At 42.2% G+C, this 17,164-nt stretch overlaps 1 protein-coding gene across 1 annotated transcript in view; it reads right to left on the bottom strand.

Annotated features, from left to right (window-relative positions):
- Nucleotides 1-16,186, bottom strand: part of STARD13 (StAR related lipid transfer domain containing 13) — a 281,949-nt gene extending 265,763 nt beyond the window's left edge. The window contains exon 1 of the mRNA XM_072361572.1: nt 16,110-16,186. The gene's annotated coding sequence lies outside the window, so the exon portion shown is untranslated. The remainder of the gene's footprint in view (nt 1-16,109) is intronic.
- Nucleotides 16,187-17,164: the final 978 nt, after the last annotated feature.

Genomic DNA, 17,164 nt, shown 5'->3' with positions numbered 1-17,164 from the left:
GCTCACACAGATTTCCATACAGAAGGCATTAAAGAATTCCCTGTTTAGTCCTTAGCACTTTTAAAAGGCATTTGGAGAGTCAGAAATGTATCTCCCAACCCTTCAGCCGTGGCCTTACACCCTGCAAGATGAAGATGAGTTTGGGGCTGCTCTCCAGCTGCAAACCAAGATGCCAGCAAGGGCCTCATGTCCTCCCCCCAGCTGGAGGAGGTAAAGCTCTAAACCGTGCCCATGCAGTACTTGTCCCTTAGTCCACACTGAGACTTGGTTCTCCAGATGACTCACTGGGGAACTGAGATCTCCCCAAGCCCATTTCTGAATCTGGTGCTCAGTGGCTTCAAAGGTATCAAGTAGATGTATAACTCAGTGCTGCACAGAGGCACATAGGGGTGAAGGAAACTGTCATCTTGGCCTGAACAGGTTTCTGTACCTTCCAAGCCCATCTTTAGCGTCAAAGCAGAGAGCAGAACATGTTTTTACACAGGATTTGTAATGTCAGCTTAAGTGTTCTAATGCTGCCAAAGCCAGGACTCTGTTGATCTCACTTATCTCACAGAAGGCAGCAGCATGACGGAGCACAAAAACACACAATGGACACAAAAGCAGACTGAAGTTAATGTAAAAACAAAGCTAAACATCTGCTCAAAAGAACCAGCTTTCTAACACATAGATGGGAGCACTAAACTTCGAAGCATTACAGAGTGTTTAACCAGTACTGTACCAGCTGTTAGAAATTTCTGGCAATGGGGCAGATATTATCTGGCAAGTTCTCATGAGCAGCCAACAGGAATGAAGAGTGACAGATATAAGAATGAGAAAATGCCAACCATATGGCACGAGTATCATGCTAATGTTTCAAGCAGGTGTCAAGCAGTCGTCGCTTGTGTTCGAGTGTGCAAAATTTATACAGATTTTAACGATTACGCAATTTTATACACAACTGCATTTCCATTTCCATATTGTTACAACTGTGATTTTGTCAGCTAGCAGCAATAGACACTGCACTGGATTTGTCCACATAGGAGCCCAATTCTATTTCCATTATGGCTTTAATGCCCTATTTCCACAGGTGTAATATTTACTCTTCTGAACAGTGCCACTGAAGTTAACTGAGTATTCTTATGAACCAGCCTGCAGGACCTCGATCGCTTACGTGTAACATTGAGTTGTTTGGTAAATGCTAACAGCCTACAGGAACTGCACCAGCCAAGGTGTTTATGGGTATGTCTCCACAAAAGTCATCAAAACTGATTTTTATCACCAAACCTCTTCACAATGCTGCTGCATCTACCGTGTGTTTCCAAAGGAGGAACCATCCCTGCCTTTGACCAGGAAGGAAGTCTCACAGCAGTCTGGGTGTCCAGACTCAGCTCTGCCAACTTTCCTTGTGAAGCTGCTTTACAGATAGTGAGCTGCATCAGCCCTGTTTATTTCTCAATGGGAAATGGGAATAACAAATCCGGTTACCTCCTCCTACTACAAGTACTTCCTACTTGTTCTGCATCTCATACTTGAAGAAACTTTGATCACTCTTGTATTTCTGATGAATTCTCAGCATAATGCCTGCAAGTCTGCTATGTACCCAAGGCTCCTGACCACAGTATTTCCTCTTCTCCTCTCCTAGCTCCTTTTCCCTACAGCAGTGTGTTCAGCCATTGGATAGAGTCATAGAATGATAGAATTGCTCAGGATGGAAAAGACCTTAAAGATCACTGAGTCCAACCACAACCTAAGCATACTAGCCAAACTCTAACAACCCCACTAAATCATGTCCCTGAGCACCACATCCAAATGGTTTTTAAACACATCCAGGGATGATGACTCAACCACCTCTCTAGGCAGCCTATTCCAGTGCTTAACAGCCCTTTCTGTAAAGAAGTTTTTCCTGATATCCAACCTAAACTTACCCTGGTGCATGTTAAGGCCATTTCCCCTCATCTTGTCACTTGTCGCCAGTGAGAAGAGACCAACCCCACTCTCGCTGTAAGCACCTTTCAGATACTGGAAGAGAGCAATAAGGTCTCCCCTCAGCCTCCTTTTCCCCAGACTAAACAGCCCCAGTTCCTTCTGTCAAAAAAATTTACCCCAATGGATTTCCAAACACATGCAAGCTCTTTATTTCACAAGAGGCTCTAAGATGTGGTCTTTGAGACCTTTACATTGATGCCAAATTACTAAATGTTGGCTGAAGGGTTATAAAGATGTTATTGGCAGGAGAAAGGTGTTAATGCTGATACTTGCATATTCCTAGGGATATCAGACTTATATTTGGCAGTTGGTGATGCAAAGAATTACATACTGCAACTTCATAGTGCAGCTAAAGTTATAACAGATCAGTTGTTGCTCAAATCAGCACCAGTCAACAACTTGTTTTGCAAAAGCTGTCATCACACTCTAAGGTTACGCATTTTTTCAGTGTCCCCTAACCTGCAGAGGCAAGGAGTTCAGGAGACCTGGTGCATAACAGGAAAGAGTTTGTTGCAGGAATGTAAGGAGCTGACGGTACAAAACCCAGTAGTTACATCCATTCAAAGCAAGTCAGGTAAGCATACAAATACCTAAATCATTATATCTGGCAAGAAGCCACGCTGTGTTTTCAGCCAAAGTGTGATGCTTTCAGAAAACTGAGCTTCAGTGAGCTGAGTAGCAGATGAAATAGAAGTACTCAGGAAGGCTGAAGCTAGGGTGCGCCTGTATTTAATGGAAAAATATTCTGATCTCAGTGGACTGAAGGTTTTACACTATTCCTCTTTGTAGCTTTGTGTCTTCCAGAAAACAGCGACCAGCCTCCTTCTTGAGACTAGAAGTGTTAAAATATTTTGTGAATGTTTTGAAGAAACTTAGTCTTTAAAGTCTTCTCGGCAGCAGGTCTCTGAGGGCTGGCCTGTCTGTCACCTGGGTTTGACGGCTTACACGACAGGGAATACCATCTGACTTTTTTGACAGGAGCTTCTTTAGCTTCTTCCATTCTTCAGATGACTTCATTTGTTAGACAAGTACAAAAAGAATCACAGTTTTCAGGATTCATCTTTCTTCTAAAGATTTCAAAATCGCAACTGAGTACTCTAAATGAATACAGGCTATTATTCGATCATATTGCCAGAATCATATATGTTGTTGAAAGAGAGAAATCACTCCCAGATTCGGACCCTGCTGTATCAGTAATACTAGAATACCTCCTCTTTCTCTCACTTGGTGAATCTCCATAACTAGGATAAGAACTGGGGCAAATGTCTTTGACTGGCAGAGCTGACAGCATAAATCGGATGAACGTGGAGAACTGAAACAAGGGAGAAGGAAGCAAAAAAGCAAGAAGGGCTGAAAAGTGATATCAAATAAAGGAGTTGTGAAACAGGCATTTCTGAACCTCGATGAGGATACGCTTTAGGATAAATGAAACAACAATACAGGTGACAGTTTTCCATGGAGAGCTACCTGTGCTTGAAAGAAGAAATTAAATACAGAGAACATGTCATACTTGATATGATAACACATAAATTAGGCACAGGGGGAGAAAGGATGGTACAGAAATAGACCTGGAGGATGAAAAGGACAAAAAATATTTGAGCAGGTGGTAGGCATAAGAGAAATGAGAAGTTCTGAGAATGTGCAGTAACCAGACTGGGGAAAACCAGACACTTCCTTGAAGGCAATAGGCAGATTTGTATTCCTAAAGAAAGTAACTCAAATAATTTGGATTTCTCAACAATATTATGTAGGTGGAATAGCACTATGCTTACAGTTAGGTATAATGTCACTAAAACATTGCTTGTTCATTTCTGTCATTTTACTGTTTCTGTGTCAATGCAGCATCCCAGGAGGCAACAGCAGAAGGGATGTCTCTCTAGACTGATGATGCTCATGCCTTGCTTTATGAAGGCCAGATCTCGGTAACATTAAGCCACCAACACTCTTGGCATTCCATCCTCATTGCAATATTCAGCACCCTTTGAACAACTTTACTTAAATCAATACAGAGCAAAGCTCTTTGCACTGTGGTTTCTAAAGGTAAGCTAGTTGGTTTTCTGTTCTTCCCCACAGATCCCTGCCCTGCAGCTCATGACCATCTGACACTGGGTAGGTGAATGTGGACTTCTGCTTCTACTTTCTTTCTACTTTGTAGTTCATCCACATGTTGTCATCTCATATCCCCAACTTTCAGTGAAGGCAATGTGAGGCTTTTAAGCCCTCTGACCATCATGGCATTCACTGTACTGCAGAGAAAAGTTGTCCTAACATTGGCAATTTTCACTAATGGCGGGGCCAGAGACTATTTGCTCTCATTACCATCATCTCCAGGAAAGCTAGGAGATATCTGCTGAACCAGTGTAATAGCCCTGACCTCCATTTGCCCTTTGCCTTTTTAGCTGTAGAGACCCACCCTGATCTCTCATTAACAACATAAATTTAAAAACACCATTTTGTTTTCCCACCTCCAGCCAGCTGCAGAACCTTGCCCGTCACCCATAAGACAAAACTCTTCCCTCTGGATGCTTGTCTGAATGCTTGGGAAAGTCACTAAGCAGTCTTAGTTTGCACTCTGCAAAATGCAGCAGTTTCCTTTGTCCTGTCTGCCTCTTGGCCAGCTTAATCTGGGATCAGCAACAGTGAGAGATGATACAGGCTGAACTCATAACAAAGGAATGCTGTGGAGAGAGCAGCAGTGGCAGAAGAACAAACTAGATACTAAGTTATTTCACTTCTGAGCTACATAATTCGTGATTTAAGTGAGAATGAGCATTGATTGCTCTCCCTGGTCTGAGTATCACTGTTCTTGTTTCTTCGTTGCACTGGCTTATGAGGCTTGAGCTTCTTAGAAGCCATTCCTTGGCTTCTGAGCTGACAGACCTCAAGCTCTCAGCCAGAAAAACACATTATGAAGAATGTGGCTTCTTGGCTAACTTGGCCAGAGATACTTCACATGCAGAAAAGATTTGAGATTTACTTATGGGTGCAGCCCCATTGGGATAATTGGACACGTGATCTTTAAACATTTTTGTATGCTTTCTAGGCCCTGCCAAACTTCTGGGGGATTCTCCTGTTGCAGTTCTGTCCCTATAGTGTCTCCCACACTCCAATAGTAGTAGCTGGAGAAAGACACGGAGCTGTCCAGACCATGGAGAATAGAATGTTTTCCTGGCTCATAGTCACATTCCTGAGGTTCCATCCAGCAGGCAAGCTTATGAAGAAATGGGAGGAGGGACGAGAAATAAAGCAGCCCCATTTACATAGCACTGACAGGTATGCTTTATTTGCATCATTTCTTTGGCAGTTTGGAAGTTCATCATCAGACAAGACTGCTGGCCAGATCACATGCCAGTGCCTGCTTCTGCAATGCTGGGTCAGGGCAGAGTTTCTATTAGTCACCATGACACCAGTACACAACTTTAAAAGCACAACTTCTAAAACATTCTGGAGGAACGCAGATTGCTGACATAGACTTTGGAGTAATCTAAGTCTCAGATGAGGGTGAAAACTGGGAAGACAGCTCAACAGAAAGATTTAATTTGGCCATATTTCTATCTGGGAATTGATTGAAAGAAGGAAGGTTTCAGTGACTAATTTCTGCAGGGTCTGAAATATAACAGGTTATTAGACACATAGGCAAGGAGCTGCAGAATCTGATACAGACACTGTTCTCCTGGAGCATTTGGTAATAGGCTATTTCAGATGATTAAATAGCTAATAAAGTCGAAGTCTTTTCTAAGTAGATGAATCCTAGCAATACTGCAAAGGTAATTGTAGACTTCTATCAAAATTTTTTGACTCAAAATATTTATTCTCAGACTAAAGCTAATGTGCCGGTCTCAGTTAAAGAGAAAGCATTTTATCTATTTTTAAAAGGTTTCCAATTTGCTCTACTGCAGCAGTTTTCAATTACACCCAGTTTCAAGGTGTTCGTTTTCAGAATGAATATTCAGTTTTTTCAAGGTAAATTCTCACCACCTGCCACATGAAACTATTTCTTCCGTGAATCACAAAGCTACTGCTTTTTTTGGCAGCATGGGGATCTGCATCTCTAGACTGTTAAGACTGTATCTTGCTCCTTCATGGCCATAAGCTAGCTGTGATATCTGTATTTCTCTAAAGTTGCCTATCAGTAATAAAGAGGCAAAGGAACAGAAGTCTTAAGGACACACCAGAAATAACTGCAGAAGAGTCCTGAATGAATAAGATTATTCATTTGCCTCTTCATTGCTATTTCAGCCTGTATTTTCTTCTGCTGATCTTTTAGATCCCTTCCCTGTGAGGGTCAATATCCACAAGGCATAGGGAATAATCAGGAAAGATTAGAGATCTGTGTGTGGCTGTAGTGCCACAATCTATCAAGATCATGGAGATATAGTGAGACAGTTCCATGACTGGAAAGCTGTCATGGATGACTATGTACCTTTTAGGAAAGAGTAACGGAAGGTCCAAGAAAGTTGGTTGATATTCAAGAGCCACTTCTTCCAAGCTCAAGATCAGTACAGCCCTAAGACTAAAAAATCAGGGAAAGGTTGCAGGAAACCTGAATGGATGAGCTAGGAGAAACTCAAATGGAAGAAGAAAGTCTATGGAATGTGGAAAAAGGGTCTGGACACTTTGGAAGAATGTAGGAACACTGACAGTAACACATGCAGGGATGCCACAAGGAAGTCTAAGGCTCACTTGGAATTAGAAAGTCAAAGAGAGGTGTTGGTACTAAGTCTAGTCTTGTTCAACATCTTCATCAGTGACCTGAATGAAGAGATAGCACACACGCTCATCAAGTACACTGATGATATGAAGTTGGGAAGAATGGCTGACACATCAGAAGTCTGTGCTGCCATTCAGCGATACCTGGACAGGTTGGAGAGCTGGGTGGAGAGAAACTCAGTGCGGTTCCACAAGGGCAAGTGTAGAGTCCTATACCTGGAGAGGAATAACTGCATGCATCAGTACAGGTTAGGGGCTGATCTGCTGGAGAGGAGCTCAGCAGAGTGGGACCTGGGGGTCCTGGTGGACAACAGGTTGGCCATGAGCCAACAGTGCACCCATGTGGAGAGGACCAATGGGATCCTGGGGTGCATTAAAATGAATGCGGTCAGCAGGTCAAAGGAGGTGATCCTCCCCCTCTACTCTAACCTAGTGAAGCCGCATTTAGAATACTGCATGTCCAGTTCTGAGCTCCCCAGTTCAAAGAAGACAGGGATCTCCTAGAAGGAGTACAGTGGAGGGTCACAAAAATGATAAAGGGTCTGAAGCATCTCCTGTATGAGGAATGGCTGAGAGACCTGGGAATCTTCAGCCTAGGAGGATGAGGGAGGATCTTATCAATGTTTATAAATATCTAATGGGCAGGAGTTAAGTGGATGGGGCCAGGCTCATTTCAGTGGTGCCCAGTGACAGAACAAGGAGTGATGAGTACAAACTAGAATACAGGGAATTCCATCTGAACATGAGGAAAAAATATTTACTTTGAGGGTTACAGAGCACTGGAACAAGTTTCCTTGAGAGGTGGTGTAGTGTCTTTCTCTGAAAATAATCAAAATCCATCTGGGTGTTTTCCTGTGCAGCCTACTGCAGGTAACCTCCTTTATCAGGGAGTTGGATTAGATGATCTCCTGAGGTCCCTTCCAACCACTACAATTCTGTGATCAGAAAAAATGATCGTGTTTCCTTTTAATAACATGTATACACAGCTACGTTAGCTAACTCACAGACTGCAGCAAAATAGTTCTTTACGAGAGTAAATTATCCCATTATCACAGAGGAGCCTGCAGCAGTGCTGATATGTACACTGAAGCTAGTTTGCCTCTACTTATGATTACTTTTGCCTCATTTATAGAAATGTAATAGATGCTCATTCCCATTTAGTTGAGTCAACAAACACTGCATATCTCTGTATTTCCTGAAGCCATCTCCGTCTGTTTTGCCTACCCCATCTCCTGCCTGAATAAACTTTTTTCTCTTTTAAGTTCTCCCTAGAGGACTTACGGATATTGCAAATTAGAGGGCAAAGGCTCAGTTGTAGACTATTTCATTTCTCTCCTAGATGTGGATAGTTTTGCATTTCTCAGGCAAAGCATTTCTGAGAAGCAGAATGCTGCAGGGCACAGGGATACTGCACCCGGGCTGAAGGACAATGGCTGAAGACTGGAATGTTTCTATCATAAATCTGGCCATCACCTGTGGCACTGGTGTCACCTTGTGCAGGGTACAGGACAAGCCTTGGCACCCTGCCTATAAATCCTCTCTGCCCTCCTTGGACGTGATGTCAGAGCCCACCCGGCAGTTGCAGCCCAATACTGCTGTGAGAGGTGCTGCAGCCAGACCTGGCTCATTCCTTATCCCTTTCTGCCTCCCAATAACTCATACGGGTCACCCTGAGACACCACCAGCTCACAATCTTCAGTTGCAGCACAGGTATGTGGAGGGTTTGAGCTTGGGTTTTGACTCATACCTACTGAACTGTAATGCAAGGTGGGGATGGCTGTCACTATAGATGTATGAGCAGATTAACCTGCTCTGACATTACTAAGAAATGCCATCACCAACTTCATGTCCACAGATAAAATCCCCTATAAAAGCTCATATAAGGAATAGCTGCCAGACCTGGAGCTCCAGCCTTCCAGGAATATCAAACCATGGTTCACACCATGGCACCTGGTGCTCTGTATCACATCATTTGGATGTAAAAATAGTCACGCCTCAGCAAGAGCAAGACTATCCCTCATTATCAGGAAGATCAGCCTCTCACAAGCTTTCTGTAAATGATTATAAGTGGGCTTGCTGAACTGTAAGACAGTGATGTTGCACAGTGAACATAAGGATGGAGCACATCAAGCAGGAATGAAAGGTACAGAGCTTACAGCACACCTGTCCAAGCACACTCCTTCAGCACACATGATCTAGCAGGATTTGGAGGCTGCTGCAATACATATTAAACCACTTATTCTTTGCTTTTAGATTGCCCGTGGTTGCCAGGTAGGCTTAGAGTTAGATCCAAGCCAGAAATTTGTATAAGAATCTAAATGTGTATGATAGAGTTCATGGAACATTTAATCCAGTCTTTTTGGTTTTCCTTTTCTTTTCTTTCTTTGATATATCATCAGCTCTGAAAAGAGATCCTTGTTGCTAAATATGCTAAATATTTGCTTAGTTTTTCCAGATGCTTACACTTCATCTTTGGTTGGTTCTAGGGTTTTGATTTGTTTCCATTTCTGGTGAAGTCTGAGTGCAATCAAAGATAATTTAGCTTCTATTTACTGCACAGACCATCGGATAGTTACATCTTTCGTTTCTACTGTCACTGCCAATAAGAAATTGGTGACAAAAATTACTATTGTGTTTGTAAGCGCAGAGTTATTTATAAACAGCTAGATGCAGAAAAAATGCAATTTAAATCTCATTGTGAGCAACGCTCAGGCCTAGAGCTCCCTAATGCACAATTCATAGCTGCTTAAATTGTAGTCATTACTCTTATAGTGCAATACTGTTTGTCATGATAAAGGGAAATTACTTTTCTGCCAATTACTCCAGTAAGATTAGTTAATTTACATCTGTAAAGGGTATGGAGCAGCATCTCAATCCCATGGAGATACTTCTCAGAAGCATTTGGCAATTCAGCATTTTGGGGAAAATGTAAACGCAACTCAACTTTAAAATTAAAAACAAGAAAAGATGGTGTGTACATCCCAAAGGCTGTAAACCCCAATGAAGAGAAGCAAAGAGAAGTAAATATATCACTTAAAGACTGCCAACTTCAGTGTTGCAGAAAATTGTACTGAGGATCCGAAAGAAGGAAAGCTGCTTTCTCCTTCAGTACTGGACAGACATGATGGCAGCGTCAGAAATCACTGTTTCTGACTGCATGTGAGTTGTGCATGCAAATAATCTATATAAAACATTCAACAAGTTGGGATCCCATTTTCTCCTCTCTTTTAACATCTAGATGTTTATTCAATCGATGTTGGAATACAGACACAGCAAGAACAAAAACATGAGAAGGAATGCTATTTTTAAGTATTTACTTAAAATTTCTGGGTGAGTTTTGGCATGCCTGATTGGATACTCACCACCTGAGGCATCACAGGTCTCAGACTGAGCGCTAAGAGTGGGCAGGGTTAAGACCTACCTCTGCCCTGCAGCAAGGCAGGCTTGCTTAAAGCACCTATATGCTGAGGTCACAGGTATTTTTGGGGAGTCGAGCAAGTCCAGCAGAACACAAAAACACTGTGTAGGTGTACTGTCACTGCCTCCGTGCAGCTGGCATAATACAGCTTAACCTCTAGCAATTAAAATGATGAAACACCAACAGCATAAGCATCCTGAACACTGATGCTTGTGTTCAGGCATGTCAGACTATGCTGAACTTTGATCATGGAATCATTTGACTTGGAGAAGACCTGATGCTGATATTCTGATCACAGAATCATAGAATCATAGAATGGTCTGGGTTGAAAAGGACCACAATGATCATCCAGTTTCAACTCCCCTGCTGTGTGTAGGGTTGCCAGTCACCAGACCAGGCTGCCCAGAGCCATATCCAGCCTGGCCTTTAATGCTGCCAGCGATGGGGCATCCACAACCTCCTTGGGCAACCTGTTCCAGTGTGCCACCACCCTCTGAATGATCATATATTGGCATTACGGTTCTCATCTAGAACTCAGTCAGATTCCAGCAAATATAGTCACAGTCCTCCTTCCCACTAGCACTCTCTTGAAACTATGAGGAACAGAGTCTTTCCTCCCAGTCCAGAGCCATGGGCACTTGCTGTTGCTGTGCATCAGCACAGAATGTTTAAAAGGCAGGAATTACACCAGGGGAAGTTCTCTGAAGAGTCTGAAAAATGTTTGAGCATACCTTTATTATAAATTATCTCTGTTCCCATTAGGTCTAGTGAATTTGCTCAACCCAGAAGAGGACTCCTTGCTCTACCCATCCTTCATTGAGTGCTTAAAAACAACGAATATCATCATAGGATCATAGTATCGTGCGAGTTGGAAGGGACCTTAGAGATCATCGAGTCCAACTCCCGGGTTTCAAGCCCTCTGTGTAGCGAAGTGGCACTTCTACCCCTGCGCCACAGGGGGGATTCGAACCCGGGCCCTCCAGTGCCGCAGGCAGCAGCTTAAACCACTGCACCACTGGGGGCACACAAATGTTGATGTTTCCTTTAATTAATCTCATTTAGTTGACTGGATTTTCTTTTGAAATGTATTTTCTTGGCTTACATATAGACTAGTATTGCTACCTTACTCAAAAGGTAAATCCCCATTTCTTTCTAGGAATCAGCATTCTGATCAAATGGATCTCAGTTCTGCTGGTTAGGAACGATAGGTATGAAGACATTAAGGATACAAAGGCATAACGATATGAATTAAGATGTAAAGATAGAGATTGGAATTTAAAGTTTCATCTTGAAATTATGAGACAATCTGCAAAAGGTTTTCAGACTGTTTTCCTTAGGCTAATCTGCAAAATATTAGAGTCAGTCAAGCTTGTTTGCTTACAGCTGTATTCTTTAAATGCCACCTGTTTACAATAGTCTTAATTCATCTGTTTGTGTCACAGCAACAATATTCCAGGGAAAAGGCTCTTAGCCTTTTGCTCATTGTGAGACAGACATACCTTAAACTGTATCAGTTGCTGTCTGTATGTGATACACAAAGTGTTGAAAGAGGTAGGTTTCTGAGATGGCAAGAAATGCCATTCAAGGTGCTGTAATTTCAGGACATAATGAAGTGGCACTCAAAGAATTAGGCTTGAAATGATATTGAAAGATGCAGTTGTATATGTTTTAGGATCAATTGTATTTGGGATCCATCTAATTTTTCTGGTTTCTCCACCTGGATAGAGCAGATGCCCATGCTGTGGGTTGCTCAATGGTGCACCTTCCCCACACATCCCCCTTACAACGGTGTGACCTTTGGCACATGAATACATCTTATTTTTTGTTCTGAGAGCCCACAATCAGCAATTTAATTAAGGTAATTTAATTTGTCTTCAAAACAATGCATTATGCATTAATTGAGGTAACTTAATTCGTCTTCAAAACAGTATTATTCATTCTCCCTCAGGCATAAAGCACATAGCACAAAAGGTAGAAAACAACATCAGAGGTACATGACTTTTACTCACGCGCCCATCTTTTTCCCTGTCAGATTGTGTACTTTTCATTTTCAGCTTCAAGAAGCATTTGTGTAGCATTAGCAAAACTGTTTGTTCTGTGCTTTCCCTCGCCTTGTAGCTCCCTTCCTTTCACACACAGCCTCTGGACTGATTCTCTCAGGTGACTCAGAGGACCAAAATTCACAAAGATTTTATGAGATTATAGAGTGATACTTCTCAGGCCTGGATAAACAGTGATATTTGCCAGTGTTGCAGCCAAGGTGTTATCTCTTATGTCCACAAACCTCTTCAAATTTGAAGACTCGGGTAGTGCTAAGTGACTACTTCCCTTCTGTTTGGCCCCTTCCATGACCCTATTGACTCAACTGCATGACAAGTATCCCCATCTCACAAATGCCTTTACGGAATTCATTTTAAAACTAAAAATATCAGGAAGCTTTTTTTTTTTTCAGTTTCCTACTGAAACCGTTATTCCAAAATAACAGCCTGTGATACCTTCGCCTCATCAGCACCAAATGCAACAGCATGATGAATCACTATAAAAAATGAGATTTTCTAAAACGAATCTGATAAGCAGCATATATTAGATGAATATTTTGTGTTACGGGTAAACTGTATACCCCCCCCCCCCACAGACCTTACTAAGTTATTTTGGACTAATAGAGTGCTGTTGTTGAGAACACACCCACATAGCACAAAAATATCTGAGTAATGATAAAAAGCACTTCAAGAGAAACTGCTTTAAGTACAGTTCAGCTGCGCCTTAGCTTCATGTAATTCCCACTTCAGTGGTAGATACGAATGCACTTCATTCCAGGAACTTGTTATGCAGCAAAGAACAGGCAGCCCCTGCCTTTTCACTTCGCTGTTTTTGTTTTTTTTTTTCTTGGTGATGTTGAATACTTAGAAACTGAAGTGGCCCTAGAAATTCACATAGCAGATAGCACTTTAATAAGCTCCTTAAAATATGAGCATCCCATGTCATTTGTCTCCCATTCAGAGTAACCAGGAAACCATCTTCACACCAGATCCTATGTAAAGTCTTCCCCTGAAGATCCTTCTATGCTTTGGAAATTCCAACTAGCAGAGATGAACTGTCATGGGCAAACGTTTCACAGAATTCAGTTCTTTAATTGCATCAGTAAAAGCATAAGGCAGTCATGTCTGGCCAGGAATAGAAGTATGAGGTGACTCTCCCATCTCAAACAAGGACAAATTATTCCTTTGGGAAGAATTGGATGAGATGGGACTGCCTCTAGACAGCCGCATAAAATTCTACCTCTCCTTAGGGCAGCAACTTTGCCTAGCACACAGAACAGGGAAATCAAAGCAATCACAAGGAAACCCCACCTATAGTACAAAACATTCCCATTAGTCTCTCCACAACAAAAAGCTGGGAGTTATTTTGCTGTGTAGGTGGCCATGGGAACAGTGCAGTTATCATGATGTAGAAGAGGAAAAAAAGCTTTCTCTAGGAACTGGGAAGAAGCTTCTGGGACATCCAAGAATATCACAGAGAGCAGCAATCTCACAGCCAGAAATAAACCTTCCTGAAACAATATTACCAGCAAAGAACAGCATAAACCTCAAAATCACGGAGAAAAAAAACCCTAAAATCTTCCTGAGCAGGAGGAAAGAAATAGAATAATACGTACAATTTATAGCTTAACTTTTATGTCAGAGGCTTAGCGTCTTCCGCACAACTGTGAGGATACATAACAAGTAAAGCTGGTGTGGCAGAACTGAGATTTTGCTGTTAGAACTTTTCTTTTGGAAGAAGTTCTAGGTGAAAGCACAACTAGAAGCTAGCAGCTCCATGCAACATGCATCCTGCCAGCAACATGCACAACTGCAGTGTCTCTTTGTTTACCTCCTTGCTTTGCCTGGCACAGGTGCCAGCTGCATACATGGAGCCACATTCCAACTCCAGTCACACCGGATCGAATCCAGGGTCATGTCATTGACTTTAGTGAGTTCCTCTTCATTCATGCTTGCCTAGCTATGAATCTGGCCTTTTCTATCAAGGTAGAATATCTAACAGAGACTGTCAAAATAAGGGAACAGGAAGAACCAGGCTTCTTCACATGAAGGGGAAATATTTTACATTATAAGGTTTAGAGAAGGCATTTACTTAAAGAACTTTACAAGTATTTTCATGGTGGGCCGCCGGAAAGAATATCTGCATGTTGCAGAGATTCATTCATTTTTACCCTCGATTTGTTATTTTGAGAAAATGGAAAGAAAATCGATACAGGTTTGATTTTAGTATTATTGAAATAAGAAGACTGTTACTAGTTTGTTACAGACTCACTATGCATTTATTAGTGGTTTGGACAAATGCTTCTTCCCTTTAGGATTTCTTCCTTTCAACTAAGAAGGCTGCTCTGACAGAATACTTGAGATTCATGGTTTTCTCTGTGGGTGTATTTTTTTTGTGTTAGAACCAGACTCTTTGGGAAAAGTCTTTTGCACAATGAGAAAAATCTAGTGTGTTCCAGCTGTAGTGACCAACAAAAGGTAGAGGAAAGGGATAAAGGAAATTTGTCACTGTTATACTTCAAATAAGTTCAGATTCATTCCAGCCATGGCTCAATACCATAAATCTGACTTTAGAGATGCCAGTGTTGTAACAAAAACTCTTCAACAAATGAAGTAAGAGTACCAAAGTGGTATAGAATTACTCTAGCAGTTCATTTGTTAAAGAAATACTGACATTTACTTTGTACTTGGCAATGGATTGAGTTGCCTCTTTGCCAGCTGTATAAAGTTGGTACACGTCCCACGTTATGGGCTCTGACTAATTCTGCAGAAATGCAGTTGTATGCCCACACCTCATTTGGATGCTGTTTATGTTGCTGTGTGATCTGGAGGTGTCCAGATGCAGACTAATGGCAGTGGAAGCACAAGGGATGGGATTTCTGCCACACCTACTTAGCAGTAACACACCACTAATTTCTCTTTGAATTTTACCTCGGTTCACTAGAATATAAGAGTATAAACTGATGCAATATGCCTGCCAAGGCTCAGAAATGTTAAGTTGCTTGTTTTCTAAGCAAAAATCATACTATATGTAAGTGTTGGAGTAGCTAGAGATAGCTACGGGGCAATCTTGTCTGGCTTCAAAACAACTTTAAAAACACATATCCCAGCTTTTACTAACATTCACGTGAATCCAGAAAAGGTCTTTGCACTTAAGATTGTGTATAAACAACACGGGGTCACAGGGATTATTGGGCAGCTCCCACAGGAAACTGAAAATATCACAAATCTGGGGTCACAAACTGCCAGCTCAGGTTTGGACTCTTGAACTGGGTATCAGCCCTTACAGCTTTCCCAAGGAAAACTATTACACTATTCCTGTTTAGCTCATGTTAAAAAAAAAAAAAGCAGGTTATAAATGTTTTACCTATAAGAACGAGCCTCCTGTGCACAAGTGCTACCTATCCCTTTGTTAAAATTATTTCTATAAATCTGCATCCCAGTGGACAATATTGTCTTAAACTAATATCCCGCAATCATTATTAATTGGCCAGCTTGCTAACACCTGGTACCAGCAGCCTTCCCATCTCACAAGCACAGTGCCACACAATGGTAACAGCAGGTTTTCACCTAATCCCTCTCCATACACAAGCAACCACCAAATGACACTCAGGACAAAGACACACAGACCAGCCCGATATTTGCTGATGACTCCCAGGAGATTCTCCATCAGCACAACCAGTCGTGCTCAAACACATTTTCCAGCGGTGTGAATAATCTGAAACCATTTCCAGCTGGACTAATTGCATGCACTGAAAAGAGCATCTTCCTTCTCAGGACACATCTAAGAGCGCAGCCGCAAATGCAGCGAGCACTCCGTGAAGTTTCCCAAAGCAATCATTAGCTCATCTCAGGAGAATTCGCTACAGCTCACTCCATAATGAAAAGTTACTGTGCAGATATATACACGTCATGCAAAGTTTCGAGTTTTTAAAAAAAAATTGGGTTAAAACTGATGTTTAAATTCCACTCACAGTTTTGAAGTCTAAGCATAAAACTTCTTACTTTGCAGTTGCAGTTCCAAGCCGCCTGGAAAAATAATGCAGTCCATCAGATAGGCTGGTTTTGTTTTCTTGCATGAAAATATCATCTGTCATAGGCACAGGAGCTGACTTCAAGGACCGGCCCCTTCTGCTGAGCACACCAATCGGGAGACCTTGGGAGCACGTGTGGAAAGGCACAGCCCTGCACGCCTGTCACAGGCAGCATATGCTCTGTGTGACCGCACTGCTGCCGAACACTGGTGTCAGTGAAACACAGTGCTCTGGGGGCTGCCCAGCTCTGCAGCCCCCCGGGCCCATGGCAGAATGCGAAATGGTGGGCTGGAGGGAGAGAGAGCCCTTCCCTGACAGAGGAAAGGCAGGAAAGGCAGAGCTGTTTGCTGACCATATCGGTGCTACTGCTCCTTAAAGTCAGCCTTGCTCCCTTCCTTTTGACCTTATTTCTTAATGTCTTAATAAAAGTGCTTCCCATTCCCCCTCCCCCCCCCCCCCCCCCCCTTTTTTTTTTTTCCCCTGTTAACAAGAGAGGTCATTTTTTTCTTGCATCTGTTTAAGCTGATGACTTTTAAATCCACGCTACTTAGAAACTCTACTTGGAGACACGTTCCCATGGCTTTTTGGCCAGCCATGTGCTAAGCCCTCACTTATAACAAGAGGTTAGAAGAATGTGTGTACGTTATTACAGCCTGAAAGCACAGCAATAATGCAGTGCACTAACTCAGTGATCAAAACATACACACATGAGCAGGATAAATTAACATCTGTAGCTCTGGTTTCACTTCTGGGAGCTTATTTACAAGTCACAACGTGTTGAGAAGGGAAAACAGTCAACACAACAGGGCAAAGTTGTGCTTCTTCCAGTTAAGCACGAGAGCTCAGGGCCTTGCCACCTTGCAGATCCCAGTGCTGTTCGTATTCCACTTGATAAAATGGCCTTGTTTACACAGACTGGTTACAGAGAGAGCTGGAAGTAATGAAAAATGTTAGCTCTATTCTGTGAACAACTTATTTTAATGAAATTAATTTCA

The sequence above is a fragment of the Excalfactoria chinensis genome, chromosome 1 (assembly GCF_039878825.1).
Source record: "Excalfactoria chinensis isolate bCotChi1 chromosome 1, bCotChi1.hap2, whole genome shotgun sequence".
Lineage (NCBI taxonomy): Eukaryota > Metazoa > Chordata > Aves > Galliformes > Phasianidae > Excalfactoria > Excalfactoria chinensis.
The sequence above is the reverse complement of the archived record's forward strand: the minus strand, read 5'-3'. Positions and strand labels throughout refer to the sequence as shown.